The following is a 13,108-nucleotide window of genomic DNA, read 5'->3' on the forward strand; positions in this document are numbered from 1 at the left end:
AGAGGGTGTGCGAGAGGCCAGCCATTTCCATTCAGCATCTCCACACTTGCTTTTCATCAAGGCTAGGTCAGAATCATACCAACTGTTGCATTTGGATGCAGGCTTCATGCAGATCCTCATGGCAGGGGCCAGGATGTCGAGGGTGCTGGAGATTAATAATTAATGTGATCTGACTAATTGGGTAATGTTTGTCTGATGTTTGTTTGCTCTACCTCATGTATGTAGGAATATTTCACTGTACAGAATGTCCACATGTATTCTATTAAAATGCACTCTATACGTGCTGGCACTTTGTAAGACTCACAGCTGACCAAAGGTTACTCGAGGAGATAAAAAGGGTGGTGTTCATAGCACTATTGTCCATGTTGCAGAATGATGTGATCTTATTGATTCTATTTTATGCCCATTGTTGTGTTTTGAGGTTTTAAATGTTTGGCTTTTATGGTAAAAACTAGAGATTTAAAGCATTTATGATGATGAACATAAATTGTTAGCCTGAGAGGTGATTAGGTATCCATATTCAAGACTGTAAAACATCAGTGTTGATGCTTGTATCTTGACTTTGCCAGCAGACGATACAGTGATACTGGACAAATAATCGAATATCAATGACATTACTGTGCTGTCTTCTATTAAAAGGATTGCCTCCTCACATTCTGGTGGAATTGTTTAGCCTATTACCTAATAATTATTTTATGTTCACCATTTGAGTGGAAGGGGTCCTGGACAGAAGAGAGCGGACCAGATATTTCAGGCCTCTGGCAAGCATATTTTAAGGTCTGCTCATTGACACACAAAAACAAATGGTTGTGTTCTTTCTACATCTCAAAGGTTTGTCTGGACATTTATAAATACACATTTCATAACTCTGTGTTTTGGATGTATTCAAAGCTTTAAAATACAAAAGAGAAACCCAGATGAAGTCTTGTAATTTCACACCAATTAGTATGCTGGGACGTATAAACTTGCCTTGTTGATGGAGACAATGAAGATACGTCACTCCCATTTTGCATAATACGCTTCAATAACATTTTGTTTATAAAAATGGTCATAGTTCATAGTAAGTGTAAGAAAAGAAAGTGGCAAAGCACAGAAATTGGGCGAAAAACCCAGATTCCCATCTTAACCGATATGTGATGCTGGGCATCTCATTTAATCTTGTACTGCATAACCTATCAAAATTGGCAGTCTCCAAGCCTTTCAAAATTATTGCCCTTTATAGTGATTTTGATCTCATGGTATGATCTTCAAATCAGCCTCACTCATGGTTTCACTGGCTACTATGTTGCATCCTCTATAAAAAAAATAGTGTGTATTGCTATACCACAACCACTTGTTTCTTTGCCCTCTAATGGCAATACTACTTGAAAATCATGTCCCTCTTCTAATCCCAATCTGCCTGGATATGGATACCTTCAGGGTCATTTTTAATCTTCATCCACTTTCTATGGTATGTCTAGCTTTCTCCTCTTGGTCTCAAGCATTCATGCTTGGGCACTTTTGAATTCTGCCAGGCAGCTAATCTGAGTCACCTGTCTATTGTGGATTATGGCACCTTTTTCATGTGATCTGTATCTTATATGTATACTATAGCCGGAATGCCTTCTTCATGGCTGTTATTGATTATAAGTATCCTCTGCCTATACTATAGCACCCGCACCTTTGTTGTGGACTGCTAATGTTGGCCGTGAAATGCTATTTATTTATCATTCTGGTTACAGAAAGAATGAAGAGGTAAAGGGGACTGGAGGGGAGTACCCTCTCCTATTTTGATCTCTGCGAGGCGGCACATGATATGATATGATGTGGCATTTATAATGTGCCTGTGCACAAGTGTTTCTAGGCATGTACAAATCCTTCAATGTATGTGTTGTGATTGTGTTTATTATTTCAAAGGGGAAATACTTCAGGATAGTGAACAGCAGACGCAACAATGTAGAACCTGCCTGTTGCTGAGGGGTCCCGGTGTCTCACAATACATATTCTGATGCGAAAGCAGGGACATCGATAATAGGCAGAGGTTGAAGTCTGGCCCTGGGGACATTGCTTGGGAGATGTCTGGCATATGGAACAGCGTGTGCCGTACGCCTTTAGATCATGGCAGAGAAATGGGACAGTACATGAATCTTGGGTATCTCTAAATGTCTAGCTGCAAAGTTGGAAATATACATATACAGCACCTCCATTTGTGTGGCTAGTAGTTTGAACCAGGTTTCACAATTGCCTAAGGCATTGCTCTCGGTAATATTTAATGACCCCTCTCTTTTCACAAAAAACTGACATTGTTTGTCCTGTTCTTTAACTGTGGGGATATCCTCATTAAGCGTGCTTCACCACCTCTGAGGGAAGCTTTTTTGTTTGATGGGATGGGTGGAAACAATTCCCTTTTATCCGCTGTAAGGCCGGTTAGGAACTTCAAACAAACCCAGTATGAATAAGAGCTTGCAAAATAATTGGGCAATGGGATTCCCTCCCTGCAAACGGTAAAGTGAGTCCCATTGTTAATCTGGAAAACCATAAAATACCTCTGCTAGTCCCAATCCAACACACAGCCCCCTGTTTAATATGAAGACTAGTGGCGTTCTGGACTTGGATGCATCTGTCCTAACTTACCCCTAGGATTAATAAGTTTGTTCTTTGAATTGCGAGGTTAAAATCTGGCCGTCCATAGAAGGCTTATTTTGGAACAATGTGTTGGGCCTGCCTAAGAGTGTCCCGATACAGGCTGTAAGGATGGAGTTGGGGTTGATGACTCTAAATACAATAGTGAGGTGGAAAACTATACAATTGCTGAGGAAATGCAGGGAAGAAAACCCGAGCGGTGGCTTTAAGACCCTCTGAAACGCCCTAACAGCTAACTCTGAACAATCTCTACGTGAATGGGAAGAGGCATGTATTCTAGACCTTGAAGAAATTGGTGAAACTGTTACTAACTTACTGTGCAACCCGGATAGAGTAAAATTAAAATTATACAGAAGGGATTGGATACAGACACACAATGAGAGGGGGACATACAAACTGTATGGTAAATCTGGGGGAGAGGAGAAGAAGTTGAACTGCCTGCCGAAGTATCTACAGCTTTTCCTGAATTGGTATCTCAGATTGCAAATTCTGAGAATACGACTGAACTTGTTCCCGACAAGGGAGAGTCTGAGACCAAGGGATGAGGAAGATGGTCCTTTGGGATGTTGTCTGTGCAAAGAATCTAACTCAGTGGAAACCCTCTATCACATGGTTATGATATGTCCAGCTGTAATTGATCTAAGGGTATTTGTGATGTCAGAATCAATCCAGAAATATGGAAATCGTACAAAAAAGGAATGGTGGAAAATGTTATTATCAGGAGAGCAGGTTTCTATCACGTTGGCTTTTGTAAAATTGGTACTTGCAATTTTTTTTAAATGTGGGGAGGATGTATGTAACTAACACATGTTATGACTGGATAGTAAAGTCATATTAATGTGAGAGGATAACGTTTTTCTTTTTCTCTTTTGTATTTTTATGGATGAAAGATGTGGGGTAAAGGTTTAATTTGTTAACCATGAAATGCCATTTTTTTTTATTTTTATTTTTTAATATTTTGTTTTTGCCAATACCTGATTTCCCAATTCCTTGGAGCTGTGTGAATCAAATATGGCTGTCCAGTGGTAGCCGGATACTGAAGCTCGGCCCCAGCAGACTTGAAAACTGCATTAAGAGGGGAAAGAGGAGGCTATAGAAAGGTAAACCTGTGTCAGATTTGCTGCATTCCACCCCTGACATCATTTTGACACAATGTAAATACCACACAGCTCTTAAAGCATCGAACTAGTATACCACCTTTATTTGCACTATTCAAGGAGGGGTGGGAACAAGGGTTTTAGGAATGGGGAAATAATAAAAAAGGGAAAGATTCACAGATACAATTTCAGGATGAAGGATTTTGTCATAGACAGTGAAACTCCCAGCGTCCTTACTCATTCAATGTACTCCCAGTCTCGGGGTGAATTTAAATGAAACAGCATACTTCTTTACTTTTCCTTGGCAGACAATGCCAATGATGTCCAGTCTTCAGCGTCTCTGTAGCCTTGTTACACAATTCTACTAGGGCAAGGCTAACAATTGTCCACTTTTCCATAGCAGCTTGTTTATACTTCTACAGAGGAAAGGCTGTTTATGTTTCCCCTCTTGTCCTATTGGCCCTCTTTCCGAGTTTGGTGCTAGTCATGGCGCTATTAGCCATGATTAGCACCAATACCGGTACCGCCACTGACTTGGTGGTATCGGGACTTACCGGTCCAGTCCGACCTTGGCAGGACCGGTAAGTCCCCATTTGTCCCCACCGTTATTGACGCCTTCCCCCTTCCCATTTGAGCCCCCATAGGGCTCAATGGGAAGGAGGAAGGCGTCAATAACGGTACCGCAAATTGCATTACCGTTATTGACCCCAGTATCCCTTTGCGGATCCCGTCCTTAACGCCTGGTAAAACCAGGCGTTAAGGGAAGGACCCGCAAAGAGACCTCGGAATTGGGCGCAAAGGGATTACCGGCACTGGTGTCATTACCGGTGCCCGGTATCCCTTTGCGCCCACCTTGTAATTAGGACCATTGTCTCTTGTGGGATGATTTTGTACCCCTGCTTAGTTATTGTTCAGGCTGCAGTTGATATAGCCCACAGTCAAGGACTGTCATCATAGGCTTGAGCACACTACAAGCTCCAGTCAGATTCTGGGGATCAAAGCTTCATTTTGTGGCTCTGCAGAATAGCATCCAGTTCTTAATTTTCCAGCTTCTGGGTAAAAGCACTTGTTAGGCCCTTGCTTTGGCCTGTGCTTTGGTTCTCTCACAGTGTGGCCCAATTGGCTTGGCCACATCCTTTTTCTCAGCATTCTCGCTGGCTACACAGTCCTAACTACCTTAAAGTCCGGTGGTCCTGCCTCTTTTTATGTGTTAGCTTAGGCAGCTTATTTTTGCAATGAAAGCTGGAAAGCCCCCATGTGTATGTCCTTTTCTCCCACTTGTTTTCAAGTGTTGTTGCCTTTCTAATAATGTAAATCAGCCTCCACAACGAGGGTTCAAAAACCCTGTCTACCAACTTGGGTCTACATACATTCTCTCTGTTTTTCTTAGCTTACCAGTGCTAGTTTTCCTTTGGGATTTCTTCTGTGATCCACCACACGACTTGCACACTCGAACTGACCTTAGGCTGCAAGCCCACTCTGCTTTACGGGGTCCACCACTAGTGCCAAATATCATGTGACAACCAAAATACTCATAACCTTTCCTGATGCTGTTTTACAGCGGGTTTCTTCCCCATAATACTCTGTTGAAATGCTGAAAAGAAGGAAGATGACAAGGCCATTCTCAGTTGGGGAATTCTAATCACAGCAGCAGAAAATAACAGCTGCTGCACTCACAGAGTCTCAAATCAGCTGAGAGTCCTGCAACTCTGCCTCATGGCCAGTGCTTCATGTTCCAAGCCGAGCTTAATTTAATAACAGCGGATTGTCCCCATAAGACACACACAACTCCCTCGCTCCCCCGACCCCCACCAATTGTTCTGTAATAGATAAATGGAAAATAAATCGTCATGGACATCAGTAAACCAAAATAAAACTCAAAATGATCAAACTTCCACTAGATCACCTGATTCCAATCCTGAACCCAAATTGAATGGAGGATTTATAAAATCAAGATTGACTCTGTCAACAATAGATATACATTAGGTTCTGGAATGGATGCTACCTTTGACAGGAACTCCTCTCATGGGTGATGTAGAAACTCCTTCTGTTTTCTCTTGGTGTCCACCACAATATCAGGGGTGGCCGCAAAGTGCTGCAAACATTGGAGCTTTTTGAGTGTCAAAAACACCAGCATGGATAAATCAACCACAATCCCCGCTTTCCACACGTCTGCAAGTCTTAACAATTGCTCCTACTTGCCCTGAGGTGATTGGCATTGGAGGATTATACTTTGATTCTCACTATTCATGTTTTGGAAGATGTCCTGGTAGTTTGACTTTCACCACATCTCTGATCAGAAATGACAGAATGAGCACAGAACTATGTTTATAATGTCTTGATTGTAACACACCAGAATAGCTAACAATTGATTCCTCTTTAACTGTACATGTAAAGGAGTCTGCAGTTTCATTCTGCAGTGATTGGATAGCCTCAATAGTTTGCACATCAAACAGGTGGGCCTCCTTTGCATCACCTCAAAGGGGGAGATTTCGAATCTGGAATGGGCCTTTACATAAAAGGCATGTGCCCAGGAGAGATTCCTGTATGATGAGCTTAAGGACTCAATGAAATCCCTCCACCATACCATCTCCCTGGGGTGGGACAATTCAGCAGTGACCCCTTACTCATGAGCCCTTACTTAGAAGAATGCAGTCATTTCATCCTTGGTATATTTGCATCCTCTGGTCAGAGATCGCGGTCTGTGGGCAGCCTTCCCCCAGGAATAAATCTTTGGGGATCTTTATAATGTGGCATTGATGGCACCAACACATTATACTTCTGGACAAATGTATAAGTGGTTTAAACAGGATGGTACTGGTCCCCTAATCAGAGGGTAAATTATGATAGCAGCCTCGAAGGTCAATGGCCAGTTTACACCACAGACATGCCGGAACACTAAAGGGAGTGGGGGGTCTCTGCCTAATGATTAGGACTTTGGCAGAAAGGTAACCTGGTCATACACAAAGTGTTCTGTGTCCAGGTCTATGGCAATCCACCAGCAATCTTGCCATACGACCCTGTGGGGGAAAGTGTTGCCTAAATGGCCCTGATAAGCAACCTGCAGCAGTCTAGTCCTCACACCGACAGGTTGGTCCACTTGATTCACCTGGCACAGAAAGCTCCCCTAACACTTTGCAGAAGGGTAGAATGTCTTGTTTGAGACCCTTGGAGGAAGGTCACCATGTTTTGAGAAAGTGTATGACCTCCTTATGTACATCTTTCTGCTGCATATCTTCCTACCATTCTACCCTTGTCATACAACCATCCGTTATAGTCACAAAATTAACTATTACTGCAATAGACCTATTTCCAAGCAGGGGGAGGAGGTGGATACGAAGTCCAACATTGGCTTCCTGCCTTGAATGGACAGAGTATGTCCCAGGAATTGTACTTCTTAATTAGAAGATTTAGCATTTCAGGACAGTGACAAAGATTATGCCTTGAGGTACCCCATAAAGGGGCCAGCTTATCATGTGCTCTATTTCAGAGTCATGCCTCTGCTACAGAGCAAGAGCATGGTGGGGCAGGCCAAGAGATTCCCCCATATGAAGCTTCAGGGTCCAATGTCATATTTCTGTTGATGGTCCCTACTACATCCAGGGATGTAACCACTGCATTCAGAACATCCAGAAATATGCCGGAGACATTGCCACACCCTCAGGGTATATCATTTGGATTCCATTGTATAGGTTTGTTAAGTGTATGCATCCCATATAATCCAATCGTCTCTTTCAGCAGCATAGAATTATATTTTCCTAAAGAAAGTGAACCTTTATAAAGTGTCTTTCATTTAATTGTTCATAGCATTCCTAAACCTAGCTTAAAATTACATTACATAATTATTTATGTTGCTACATTTTACTCCATGTATTTCAGTATATAGTTTTTCATGCCTTTCAAAATGTAAAAACTTGATACACATGTAAGCTGTTGTGTCTGTGCACAGAGTGGGCATGAACATACTTCACATTAGAAATACTGCCAGAACTGCCACTGTCAAGTGGCATTGGGGTTCAAATGCTTTCAAGGAACACCCAGCAGTTAGACAAGTGAAAGGTTATGTCTAGATCCAACTGCAATAAAATCTGGGTGATAAAGTATGACATACAATACTACCTGTGGCACAATTGTTAGGTTGATTTGCACATATTTTGCTTCTTACTAAATGGTAGCCAACAATAGAATTAGCCTGCTGAGTTGGCACTTACAAACAAAGCTGAATGGTGGCAATGCCTGTTTGCAAGTCCTTCCAGCAACTACCCTGGTACCCCTGCAATGTGTCAGGCATGCTCTTGCAAGACTCATTAAAGGACTCCACAAATTCGAACACATCACCCTGACCCTCATGAAACTGCACTTGCTCCCACTTCAAGCCTTCAACATCTTCAAATCCTCTTGCATCATCTACAAGGCTGGCATCCTGAAATCCCCAAGCTACCTCACTGAGAAACTCAGCATCTCTGGAGGCCTGCGAACCAACAGAAGAAAGGAAATGTGCAGATATACATTATGACAGTGCAGGAAGGAAAGAACTAGAAGACAGGCCTTCTCTGTCTACGCTACAAGACTCTGGAACCTCCTCCCAGTCAACATCACTTCTACAGTTCAGGAAAGAGCTCCAGACCTTCTTCTTCAAGGAATGGCTTCTCCTTAACACCTAGGTCCACACACCCTACTTTCCCCACCCTCCCTGAGATTCAGTGGTCTGCCCTCCACTGTCTTCCCTCTGTGCTGCCAATTGCCCACCCTGCTCAGTTAGCTTCCTGCACCTTTTTCTCTGCTTCCCTCACTGTGTTCTTCCCCCTGTGATTGTAGAGCACTCAATTGTTTCCCGAAGCTAGGTCTGCGCTAAATATATAAAATAATAATACAAAACTATTAAAAAATCATAATAATTATAATAATAATAATAATAATAATAAGCTGCATTGGTTTAAAAGAAGAATAACAATCGAACATTGAAAATTACCATATTATGTGTCTTGGGACTTTGACCATAGTTCTGCGGGAACTTCAGCCAAGCGTACCTCCTCTGTAATGTTTCCAATACACTTCAAGAGTCCCTGACAACCACCTCAATGTGCATTCCCAAATTGAGACATCAAATATGAGATTCTTGTCTTAATGGCCCTACTTATTTACCTTGATTAACCATTCATTACATTCTCTGAAGGGACAGATCTAATATATCAGCATCCCTGTTTAATCTGGAAGTATAAGAGAATTGAGTTGAGATGGGGGCTCATAATTGTTCCCCACACTATCTACTGCTAATTTTCACCACACTATCTACTACCATATTTAATAGTGTATAAATAGTTGGTCCCTCTGGTTTGAACAGGTTTGCTCTTCTCCTGTGGCTCCCTCCAACTTATTTGAAAATAAAATGCAAGATATGCATGTGTGATATTAACATTTGTGAAGTCTTTCACTAAGATATTTCTATACGTGTATGAAGAGCACTTTATAGATGACTAGAACAATCTCCACCGACATAAAGCGACATAAAGACTGTTAAGCATCATGTCACTGGGATTGATCTCTCTACTTTTTTCTACCCACTTAACTTTTCTTGTTCACCACTACCCACAGCGAGAATGTCACGCCCTGAAGGGTGTCCTAATGAAGGGACACAGCATAAAAAAGAGGTGATGGTTGGAAGGTTACAAATTAATCTTAACCTCTGGAATTGCTCTGGGCACCCCTCCAGAGCATCCTTCTTCTACAATAGGTGAAAGTCCATATGCAAATGAGGTTTATCACAACAAAAGGGGCAGTCCAGATAGAATTGCTTGGTCATATCCCTTCTGCATGAGAACACAAGCATCCCCAGTGTAGGGACATAAATACATACAAGCTATTTTTGGTTTCCCTGTTATAATAGCACGTTTAGAAGGACCCCTTTTATCTTTTTATCTTGATATTGTTGACACTTTCTATATTGTTAGTGTTCTCATTTCCAGACTTTTTTATTAGTGAGCTTTTTTTGCTATGAGATATAATATGTCTTGGGGATTTTTGGAACAATACATTTTATCCTCTAAATGGGCAATGAATGTGCATTTTTCAATATGTTGAACAATATATTTAATTAATGACTGTTCACTAGTTATATACACATCAGTGGTTATGACTAGGCATCCTAATGTTTTTTGGTCCCATTACCATTCCCCACACAATGCTTTAACTGTCATTCTTCCATGACCTATGTGCCTCTGTCCAAATTCTAATCACCATTTTGTTGAAAAACACATATTCCCTCTTTACTCCACCCAAACCTTTTCAGAAATCGCATGTGAACCAATGTTGGCCAACACACCATCATGTTCTTATAGTACCCCCCCCCCACATGTCTCAGTGTCCTAAATTGCACACCTGTATAGGCAATCAACCATCGTCTTTACTGCCCAAAAAATACCTCACCATATAAATCCTTGCAATCTCAACAAATATTGCAACAACACATGTATGAAAAATGTCCACAGGGGACACCCTACATCCATGGCCATGCCCCGCAGGCAGCCCATCACCCGTGCCCCTGCCCTGCAGGCAGCCCATCACATATGACCATGCCCCGCAGGCAGCCCATGCCAAAGGGAACTCCCCTACACCCATGGCCAAGCCCCGCAGGCAGCCCATCACCCGTGACCATGCCGCGCAGGCAGCCTCCACCACAGGGGATCCCCCTACACCCATGGCCAAGCCCCACAGGCAGCCCATCACCCGTGACCATGCCCCGCAGGCAGCCCATTACACATGACCATGCCCCGCAGGCAGCCCACACCACAGGGGACCCCCATATACACCCATGGCCAAGCCCTGCAGGCAGCCCATCACCCACGACCATGCCCCGCAGGCAGCCCATCACATGTGACTATGCCCCGCAGGCAGGCCACACCACAGGGGATCCCCTACACCGATGGCCAAGCCCCGCAGGCAGCCCATCACCCGTGACCATGCCCCACAGACAGCCCATCACATGTGACCATGCCCCACAGGCAGCCCACTCCACAGGGGATCCCCCTACACCCATGGCCATGACATGGAGGTAGCCCAAATGGCACCTTACACCTCATGCAGGCCCCGACTCATGCCCCCCCAACCCCACCAGTGAAGGCAACCTGCAGGCAGGCCCCGACTCATGTCCCCCCCACCACCAGTGAAGGCAACCTGCATGCAGGCCCTGACTCATGTCCCCCTAGCCTCACCAGTGACGGCAACTTGCAGGCAGGCCCTGACTCATGTCTCCCCACCCCCACCAGTGACCCCAACATGCAGGCAGGCCCCGACTCATGTCCCCCCACCCCACCAGTGACAGCAACCTGCAAGCATGCCCCGACTCATTTCCCCCCAATCAACACATTGTCACAAGATACATACATGTAGCAAATGTCCACCCAAAGGCCACCCCACTATGCCCCCCCACAGTGCAACTCCATACCCATCCATTGTCCCAGTACAGGCCCCATGGCATGTCATTCCCAGAAGCACACATGCATGCACCCAAAAACATGCCCAACATGGCCACATAGCTGTGACACCTGCACCAAACAAATGAGAGCAGACAACACATATGAGTGCATGGAAATGTATTAATAAAAATGAAATAGAAGAAAGGAAAAGCAAACATGACAATGAGAAAAAAATGAATCTAAATTGAAATGAAATGCAAAATTCAAAGGAACATGAAATCCAAAAAAAGTGCAAATCCTTAAACTGGACCTTGTCCAAAGTCAAATAATCCACATCCAAACGGTAAACAAAAAAAAAAAAACATTCTTCCATGGGTTAAAAAAATAAACACAAAATCCACAAGACTCCAACTATGTACAAGGAAAGTCTGAAGGGTCCAAGATCACAACACAAAATTAAACTTCCAAAAAACCCTACAAAAATACAACTATATACAAAAAGTCGAACAATGTCCATGGACTCCAAAGAAAAAAGAAAAAGAAAGGAAACATAACCCTAAAGAACTGTTTACAATGGCGGTGGGCTAGTCCTACGGCTCACCATTCTTACCAAGAATTTTGACCAGGGCATCATCGAACTCCGAGTCAATGGCCCGGAGGTGGGACTGTGCTCCATCCTCGAGGGCTCGCACGGACGTCGCCATGTTCTCCACCAACTCCCTCCAAGTCTCCTCGAGGAACTCCGCCCGCCTCTCTGCCCGCCGCATGGAGTTCTCCACCCTGACCATGGTGATGCCCTCTCTGCCCGCCACTGCTCTGCATCAATCTGCCGGACCATCCGCTGCCACACGGAAGACACACTTTGACCAGGGTCCTCCTGCCCTTCGGCCGATGCCTACCCCTGTGATGTACTTCGCCCTGTGTCCTGATGCCTCCTACGTCGAACCTGCTGCTGCCTTTTAGCGATCTTCCTGTGCCACCACGGGCTTCCTCCGGGAAGATGCCAATCCCCGGGCTGTTGTGTACGTGCCCTGCTCAGAGATGCCTGCACAACCTCCATTGCCAGGGGTCCTGTTGCTGGTGTGACCACCTCAGCTTTACCTCTGACTCCTGAGTGGCAGGGATGGGATCTCCACCAGCCTGGCCACGGTGGATGTAGCAGGTCCACCGGGGGCCGTGGTGGCATCTGGGCTGGAAGACAGCTTGGAGGACGACTGGCGCATAATGGGTGTAGAGGAGAAGGGGGTCGCAAAAGCTCCCAGCACATGGAGGAAACCCCCAACAATGAGCCGTCCTAGCCAGTTCAGGATGGCACACGCATCATGACACCAACTAGGATGGGCTCAACCCTGTCACTGATTGCCACATCCTCAGGTAGAGGAAGGTCAGTTGATGTGGACTCATCCTCTACCTGCGGACGGGCCTGGACTGAGGGATGCATGCCGGTGCACAGTGATGCAGTCTCACTTTCAGGGACAGGATTAGACACAGGCCCCTCTGCGGCGACCTGCGCTGCCTCCTACCCCTGCCCCTGGAGTGCACCACTTGCACCGGTGGCAGCACCCCCTCCAGGCCCCATGTGCGTGTCTGATGCAGACTCCTCCTCCTTCTCAACCACCACCATCCTGGATGCCTCTGCACTGTCTTCTGCATTGTGCTGCCCCTGTGGGGGTCACATGCCCCTTCCGTGGCCATAGTCGCGGACGCGGCACCAGTCCCCTTGCTCCCGGAAGATGTTGCAACATGGGAGGGTGACTTGGATTGCGTCTCTGCCTGGTGGAGGCATCCCCGCCACTTAGCTCTACAGCATTGTCTCTGCCCCCTTCCTGCATTGACGCTGTAGAGGGAGACATTGAACACAAGCATCAGGGTACCGAACAATAGTGTGCAAGACACAAAGCCATTGCACATGAGTGGCACTGTCAAACGTCACTAACATCCTCACCCTCCACACCACACGGGTCAGTGCAAGCA

This window comes from Ambystoma mexicanum, chromosome 5q (assembly GCF_040938575.1).
Source record: "Ambystoma mexicanum isolate Mex_15411 chromosome 5q, UKY_AmexF1_1, whole genome shotgun sequence".
Lineage (NCBI taxonomy): Eukaryota > Metazoa > Chordata > Amphibia > Caudata > Ambystomatidae > Ambystoma > Ambystoma mexicanum.